The sequence below is a fragment of the Uranotaenia lowii genome, chromosome 2 (genome assembly GCF_029784155.1).
Source record: "Uranotaenia lowii strain MFRU-FL chromosome 2, ASM2978415v1, whole genome shotgun sequence".
Taxonomy (NCBI): domain Eukaryota; kingdom Metazoa; phylum Arthropoda; class Insecta; order Diptera; family Culicidae; genus Uranotaenia; species Uranotaenia lowii.
The window spans coordinates 427,590,114-427,598,227 of NC_073692.1; positions in this window are offsets into that span (position 1 = coordinate 427,590,114).

Genomic DNA, 8,114 nt, shown 5'->3' on the forward strand with positions numbered 1-8,114 from the left:
GCTCACTGAAGAGGAGCGAAAGCCATAGTAGCTCGAAACGTCTGGACAACTGGTAATAACGTTTTTGATTCTAAAATCCGCCGAAAAACGTCGATGATTTAAATCACATTAAAGCGCGGCGATAAACAAAATTCCAATTTATTTATTTATTAAATTCCACATATTTTCTTTAAAAAATATTTGCTTGGCAAACAATTGTAAAACAAAAAACGAATTTGGCTCCCTAAAACCTGAACTTAATTGGAAGGACAGTCTTCTGAACCATTTCGATTTTTTTTTTTTCATTTGTTCCTCTATTCAAAGATGCCCTTGAGTGATATGCAGCCAAAAAAGTTTCTATCCAATAACATAAATTTTTCCAACGCATCAGCAGAACTAGGACCTATTTAAAAATACTGTGCTATTTTGAAGCAATAACTCAGTGTGCATCTCAAAGAGATCAATTTTGAGGAAGAAATGGTAAAAAAGGGGTTATATGGGTAGAAGAATTTGGTTTCAGATTTTGCGCAAAATCTTTTGAGTACACAACTGACTTTGATTCAAAACATCCATTTTTTGTAATCAAACTCCTGTTTTACTTGAATCGATAAATAATGGTTTGGATTAAAATGAATAGTTTTTGAAAGACAGAATTTATTTTTTGAATCGAATAATTTTGAACTTTGATTTTAAACAAATTCTTTGATTTAAAATAAATTTGTTTATAATTACATATTTCTTTTAAAATAAAGTAAATATTCTTTCAACAAAAGAAAAATGTTGTCAATGCAAAGCAATAATTTCTTTAAATAAAAACTTCAAAATTAAAAGGTTTTTTTTTGTATTGAGCAAGTAGAATTTAAAACCGAAAAATCGAACTAAGTTTTGCCGGTCGTGTAACAAACCTAAACCAGTGATCACATCAAATTTCGATTAACTTGTCGGTTTTTGAAAATACATATGTGAAAATACCAAAATATGTAATCGTTTTGGTGTCACTTAATTTTTCTTTAAATTTAAAAGAAACTTTATCGAATACTATTTTTGACATTTAATAAATTCTGAACCAAATGATGCTCTCAGGTTCAAACTAGTTTTGAAAGTTTAATAACATTCCTCTATCAGGTAGGATTAAGCTTCAGTTCAATTTTCATGTAGTTAACCGCACACTACAAACTTGAAAGTCGTTATATTTAAGTTCGTACGAATTGTGCTAAATTGTGGTTTAAAAAGTTTTTCTATATTAACAGATAAAAAAGTAGCCAAGTAAAACCATAGCAACGCTTACATTAGTTAAAAGCTAATTAACCTTCCAAAGCCATTCGAAAAATATCCCTTTCGGGGAAATTTGAGTTGTAGCTCACAGCAAAAAAAAATGTAAGCCACTCAACGTATTATTAGTGATTAACGATGTAATTCTCATATTCGAAAAATATATCATATTTTCGATGCTAATATTACACTCAGGCAAATTCTTATTACAATTTTCATAAGATGCTTCTTATGAACCGCTTTTTAGAGTGTAAAATTGTTCTTCATAAGAGTCTTATGAAATTCTTCTTATTCTCATACGAAGTTCTTATGAAAAATAAAAGAAACGGCATTGTGAAAAAATGATGAACATATTCATTCCATCAGTCATGTATATTTTGTCGTCGTCAGAAGCACCCATCCATTTGTAAAGTTACTACTTTTACTGAATACTTTGATGTGATTTTATTCTTCTGTTTCTAAGTTTGAGTTGAAATTTATCTTAAGTTTAAAATATTTGTAAATTCAATAGAAACATTTTATGTTTTATTTACTTCTCAGTTTGGTTACCGGCAAAAAGCGCGAAGTCGAAGGTCCGAGGCGCAATAAACCATTTTTATGAAACCGGGTGTGAAAGGCAGCTGATTGTCACCATAATGTTTTTCTCATACGAACTAAGCAGAAAATAAAATAAAATGAAAAATAATCTTGAATTATTTTAATTTTATGCGACATTTCTTTTCCCATAAGAATATCTTATGAAAAGCAACAACCCCTCATTGAAACCGGTGTTCATCCTTTGAGTTCATTCCATCATAAGACAATCTTATGAATTTCATTATTTTTTCTTATGGCGCCACTTCATAAGAGAATCTTATGGCCTACATAATAGGATTTTTCTGAGTGTACATCTTAATAATGTACTAATTTTGAGAACGTCTGGTAGTGTAATATCACAACTTGCTATGCATTATAACATCAAAGTAGCCACGGTTGTTTCTGCTGTCATTTATTATTTTTCACGACTCGAAATATTATGGAAGGTTTTCATAGCTTAGAGATTTTTTTTTAAATTTGTAAGTACTATCAATATTTAGCAAAACAGTAAGCAAATCAATCGATATACATATAACTTATTTAGTTTTTGTTTTTATTTGTAGGAATTCCATCATCCGGATCTCAAAATGTGGCTGAAGAAAATATGTTTTTCACCCCATTTTTCCGGTTACGCTTTGATTGATCAAGATGATCAGGACAATGTTGACCTTTATCTCAATATATTGGGAAATCTGAATGTCTCTTCCAATAATATTGGATGTATTAGAACCGGAAAGCTAAAAATGGTTTAAAGCAGCTGAAAAAAACTACGGGGAATCGCAAATTATTCATCTAGTGCTTATCGGATGTGGATCGCATCGCCTTCCAGATCTTAACTAAAAAGCTTAATTACCAAAGTTTCTAGTAATGTGTGGCCGATAGTTTTGATGGTTGGCTAATGTAATCATATTCTCGGATCGATGTAGAATATGTGTATGATACCAATAAAAAATTCTCATTTTTTTATTTTATAGAAAGTTGACTAATACGAAGAGTCTCGAAATCAATCTTCTATTATTTCATTCCCAAATCAAACTCCTTTCTTATTTTGTGTGGTGAGAGCATATAAGTTTTGTGAAGCAAGCATTTTATTTCTGATGAGATGCGATCGGCTTTCAAAGCCAAATCGAACATACTTTTCTTCCTGAAGCATTTCCCCGAGTCGGGACAAAGAAGTTGACTTATCGCACCCTCAGAATAAGTTTCAATAACTTCGTTAAATAAATCTCTGCATTAGCTATTAAAAATAGAGCAGACATTTTTCACTGATAATAATTTCGCTTTTCCGTTTTTTATTTTGTTTCCTTTTTAATACTACATTTGAATAAAGAACCACAATTCTTCAGAAAACATTGTTACATTTTAATAACAATATCCTCAAATCAAACATCAACAGAACACTTCCATCGTTGCTATGCTCTCATTTGATTTCTTTGATACATTACATACATTACATACATACGTGAAAATGATGTAATATTAGAGAGGTTTTGCGACTCAAGTTATATGCACGATTTTTAAGTAGTATAGCAACACTTTTTCTGCTGTGCTTGATGGCGTTCGTTATATTCGTTGTGAAGGTAATATTAGTTCTAATTACTCGAAATTCAAAAAAAAAAAAAATGTCGATATGTATAATTAGGTTATCAGAAACTGGTTCAGAAAGTAAAAAGCCCGAAAAATCTTTTTTTTTTAAATACTCATAACTTCTGACAGCTTTTCTGTATTTAAGTGTTTCTTTGATGTTTGAAATTGTCAAGAATCCATCTATTCGACAATGTATAGATATGTTGGTGTCCAATGAAAGTTTTGACCGCTGCCTCAGATTTTCCTTACTTACTTACTTAATGATCCCGCGCCGATCCACCGGTGCATAGGGCCGTGGTAAAAGACCTCCACTGTTGACGATCCGGAGCCAGCGTCTTCACCTGGCCCCAGTCAAGATTCTCGTCGACAGTTCGGATTTCAGCGGCTAGGCTTCGCCGCCACGAGTTTCTGGGCCTGCCTCTTCTTCGATGACCTTCTGGATTCCAGTCAAGCGCCTCTCTGCAAATCTCGTTTTCATCTTTTCGCAGCGTGTGCCCAATCCATCTCCACTTACGTTCCCGAATCTCGATTTCTAGCGCCCTTTGATGACACCGGCGATGTAGTTCCTCATTCGAGATCCAGTTGCCAGGCCACCAAGCGCGGATGATATTCCGCAGGCAGCGGTTCACAAATACTTGCAGTTTTCGCGTCGTTACCGCATATGTGCACCAAGTTTCGCACCCGTACAGCAATACGGATTTGACGTTTGAGTTGAAGATTCGGATTTTTGTTCGTAGAGAGATCTGGCGTGACCGCCAGATGTTTCGGAGACTCGCAAACGCAAATCGGGCCTTTCTGATCCGGGTTTCGATGTCTTTCCTGGTACCACCATCAGGCGTTATCTGGCTACCAAGATACTGGAAGCACTCCACTTTCTCAACTTGTTGCCCAGCTACCATGAAACTGGAGGGATTTCCTGTGTTGATCCCCATCGACTTGGTCTTTCCGACATTGACCTTGAGACCTGCTGCCTTGGAACTTTCGGTGAGGTCGTCGAGTTTGCTCTGCATGTCCGGTTGTGTTTGGGCGAGCAAAACAATATCGTCAGCCAGGTCAAGGTCGTTCAGTTGCTCCATTGTTAAAGGATTCCACGGCAATCCTCGGTTCGGTGCACAGTCGATCGATCCAGTCAGAATCTCATCCATTACGATGAGGAAAAGTAGCGGTGATAAGATACATCCTTGTCTCACTCCAGCAGTTACCGGGATTGGTTCGGACAAGACACCATCGTGCAAGACCTTGCACGAAAATGCCTCGTATTGTGCTTCGATGAGATGGACTAGTTTCTCTGGGACCCCTCGTCGCCTTAGAGCCGCCCAGATGTTTTCATGATTAAGTCGGTCGAATGCTTTTTCAAAATCAACGAACACCAGCAGAAGAGAGTCCTGGAATTCGTTGATTTGTTCCAGTATGATTCGTAGCGTTGTGATGTGGTCCACACATGATCGTCCGGATCGGAATCCAGCTTGTTGCCGTCGGAGTGTAGCGTCGATCTTCTCCTGGATCCTGTTCAGGATCACTTTGCAGAGTACTTTGAGGGTTGTACAGATCAACGTTATGCCTCGCCAGTTACCGCACTCTGTCAGGTCTCCTTTCTTCGGGACCTTTACGAGGATACCCTGCATCCAGTCGGCCGGGAATGTTGCAGTATCCCAGATGTCAGCGAAAAGACGGTGCAACATTTGTGCTGACAGGGCAGGGTCGGCTTTCAGCATTTCAGCAGGGATGCAATCGATCCCAGGTGCTTTGTTGGATTTCATGTTTTTGATTGCCGCTTCTATTTCAGCCAGCGAGGGCGCTTCCGAGTTGACGCCATTTATGCGAATTACTGTTGGCGCTTCAAGCTGCGGGTTCTGTTGGCCATCGCTATTCGTGACTCGGAAGAGTTGTTCGAAGTGCTCAGTCCATCGTTTGAGCTGATCTGTTCGATCGGTCAATAACTGACCTGCTCGGTCTTTCAGCGGCATTCTTGCATTAGTCCTTGCACCACTGAGGCGGCGAGAAATGTCATAAAGTAATCGGATATCTCCATTGGCAGCGGCTCTTTCTCCCTCTTCGGCTAGGGAGTTTGTCCAGGCTCTCTTGTCTCGTCTACAAGCTCGTTTAACTGCCTTTTCCAGCTCCGCATATCGTAAGCGGGCGGCTGCTTTGGCTGACCCGGTACATGCCTGCTCAATTCCGACTTTCGCCTTTCTCCGATCATCGACCATCCTCCAAGTTTCATCCGACATCCATTCAGTTCTTCTTCCACAAACTTTACCGAGAGTACCATGGCTCGTCATGATAAAGGCATTCTTGATTCCACACCACTGTTCTTCGACTGTTCCGTCTGTCGGCAGCTCCGAGGCTCGGGATTCTAGCTGTTCAACGTATGCCCTTTTCACCTCTGGATTCTCCAACCGGCGGACGTCGTATCGACACCCGACTTTCTCCTCGCGCCGTTGGACACGCGCAACTCTCAGTCGTATCTCGCCAAGGACGAGGTGATGGTCAGATGCAATGTCTGCACTTCGCTTGTTGCGGACATCAAGAAGGCTCCTTCTCCATTTTCGGCTGATGCAGATGTGGTCAATTTGATTTTCTGTTCGGCCATCTCGGGATACCCAAGTGACCTTATGTGCTGGTCGTCTCCTGCAAATCGGCAACGTCAGTTGGCGCATAACACTGGACCATTGTAAGGTTTCTAACCCGTGTTCTAAATCTGGCTACGATTATTCTTTCGTTTATCGGTTCCCATCTAATGAGGGCCGCGTAGGCCTGCGGGCTTAACAGGAAACCAACTCCTCGTTCCCGAGTAGCATGTTCTCCTCGTATGCCAGAGTAAAGCAGGACTTGCCCGGATTGTGTCTTGTGTTCTCCAGTATTAGGCCAACGGACTTCGCTCAGTCCCAGAATTTCAAGCTTGAGGCGGCTAGCTTCTCTAGCAAGTTGAGCCAGCTTGCCTTGTTGAGCAAGGGTTAAAACATTCCAAGTTCCAATTCGTGTCCGTGTTTTCATGCTAAAAGTCGTCGCCAAAGTTCCAGATCGGTCATTTCTTTCGGATTCCGTAACAAGTTATGAATCGGGAGCAGTAGGTTGTTAGCCTAAAGTCCCTATCCCGCGATGGGGCTGCCATCTTGGACTTAGCTGGCGGGAGCCGCATTTCATAAATTCAGCCGCTTGCTGCAAGACAGACGCTGTTTGAGCCGCCCCTGACCTGGAGAACAGACGCTCGGTTGTTGTTGCACGCCGCCCCTGACCTGGGGAACAGACGCGTGCGGCCACCTTCTCAGTCTGCATGCGACCAAAGCATCCACCGGGGTTGGGTACCCGATCTCCGCTTAGGTTACTCGCACCCCAGCCGGCACCGCGGGGAGGTAGAGATAGGAGTTGTGAATAAGAGGTGATATGACCACTATGGGGTCTCGTGTTGCACATTATCCACCGTTTACCAGCCGGTGAAAAAAATCTTACTTTAAAAAACGACATCCAAAGTTTGCTTTGCTCAGCTATTCAAAACACTAATTTTAATTGTTTGTCGTTAATTTGATCATCATTTTAATAGAACATACTTGGTCTGTCAAAATTTCCAGTTCTTCAGTATATTGGAAAGATGATAGTGATGTTTGAAATGTGAGCTTCGGGTCGTATTGACCCAAACAGGGTTAAAATCTTCGACAAAGTTGTTCAGCGGAAAATTTCATAAATTGGCACATAAACCATATGCAGGCTCGACACCACAGAAGAAACTAAAATGATGTTGATTTTTCAGTACAAAAAATTCAATTTTCTCATACAAACCCAAAAGTTTCAATTTACTCATGTAAACGTTTTCAAAATTTTGCAAAAAATTATGGATGAGTTTTGAAACGAAGCTTTTTAGACCCCAGGGTATGAGAAATTCAAAAATGACCCCAAATCGACTCAGTCTAATGGGACAGTCTTGCCGGCAGCGGCAGTAAACTTGCGATTAAGAATTAAGTTCTGCTATCTCGATTGAAATACTATTTTCAACAGTCAAAAAGTTCCACGGAACTATTGTATAGTTCTACGTGAACTTCTGAGTTCATTCTTTAAGTGAAATTCGAACTTTTGATTTCAATGCTCCTAACTGTCAAGCTCATTTTTAGATCGAAAAACACATAGAACAAAGATTTCTCAGGCTACCAAAATGATAGTTAATAAAAATGGTCTTTTTCAGTATTTTAATGTTTTCAAGCTCTTCTTAGTTGGCATTAATATGGATCGATGGATTACCATTTTTTGAAAAAATCTAACCAGATACTAACCAGCATCGAAACGTCAGAATGAGCAATAAACCGTTGTCCAAAATTTTTAACTAATCTACCAAATAAAAAACGCATTGAATTATACCCTGTCAAGCTCTCTTATCACATCTTGGACCAAATATGAGACCCGTGAGTGTGCTACGCTGAGACACTTTCGGTAACTCAAAAATATCAAATAGTTAACTAGAATTTTGTGCAGGGGTTGTTGAACTACAAAACTTAGAATTTCGATATTTCCCTGTTTAGATTTCTTCGTGGTTTTTAATGTGCTGAATTCGTTTAAAATTATAGTTTGAAGGAAAAAAAACTTATTAAATTCTCTATTGAAGCTAATTAGTGTCAATGATGAAAAGAACTCGAAGAAATTGAAAGATTGATTCGTGGCTTTTATGAAGAAAGTTATGGTTTCAATCAGATAGATTTCCAAGTAGG